Source organism: Palaemon carinicauda, chromosome 23, assembly GCF_036898095.1.
Source record: "Palaemon carinicauda isolate YSFRI2023 chromosome 23, ASM3689809v2, whole genome shotgun sequence".
In the NCBI taxonomy this organism is placed as follows: domain Eukaryota; kingdom Metazoa; phylum Arthropoda; class Malacostraca; order Decapoda; family Palaemonidae; genus Palaemon; species Palaemon carinicauda.
Genome location: NC_090747.1, coordinates 60,764,583 through 60,765,385, shown reverse-complemented (window position 1 = coordinate 60,765,385; position 803 = coordinate 60,764,583).

The following is an 803-nucleotide window of genomic DNA, read 5'->3' as shown; positions in this document are numbered from 1 at the left end:
TGATAATAATAATAATAATTGTTGTCTTTGGGCCATTAGCCCCTCAGTTTGAGGCATAGCCTCCTCAATTTTCTCGTAACACTCAAAAATAAACTACGGGAGAAAGGAAACGACCTTTCCGTTTTCTCTTTATTCCTCTCTACTACAGATTCAAACAAGAGCTTGGGGGAGCACGCAGGTCCCATGGTTCCTTTTTGTAGAAAACTTCACATAAAAAAAATAGATAACATTGCGATACAGACAAGACAAATCCATTTAACCAGCAAATTATAAATTTCTCACTTTTATTCTCTTTAAAGCTTCCCCAAAGGTAAAAAAAAATACAAATATGTGACGAAAACGGGAGAGGGGAAGTCCCGGCTCCCATCCACTCGGGAAATTAATACAGTTTTCACAATATAATCACAATTCACATGGATTACTCTTTATAATTGTAATGACCCAATCATAATAACATATCAACCTTTCAAATAAACATATTTTTCAATAAATCAACTATTTCGATAATGTCAACAAACCTGGGTACGTTCTCATTGGACAAACACTACACTTACCAGCGTAAACGAACGTTGGGTGCGTTTTCATAGGACAAACAAACCAACATTTAACAATAATAATAATAATAATAATAATAATAATAATAATAATAATAATAATAATAATAATAATAACAACAACAACAATAATAATGATAATGATAATAATGATAACAATAATAATAACAATAATAATAATGATGATGATGATGATAACAACAACAACAACAACAACAACAACAACAACAATAATAATAATAATAATAA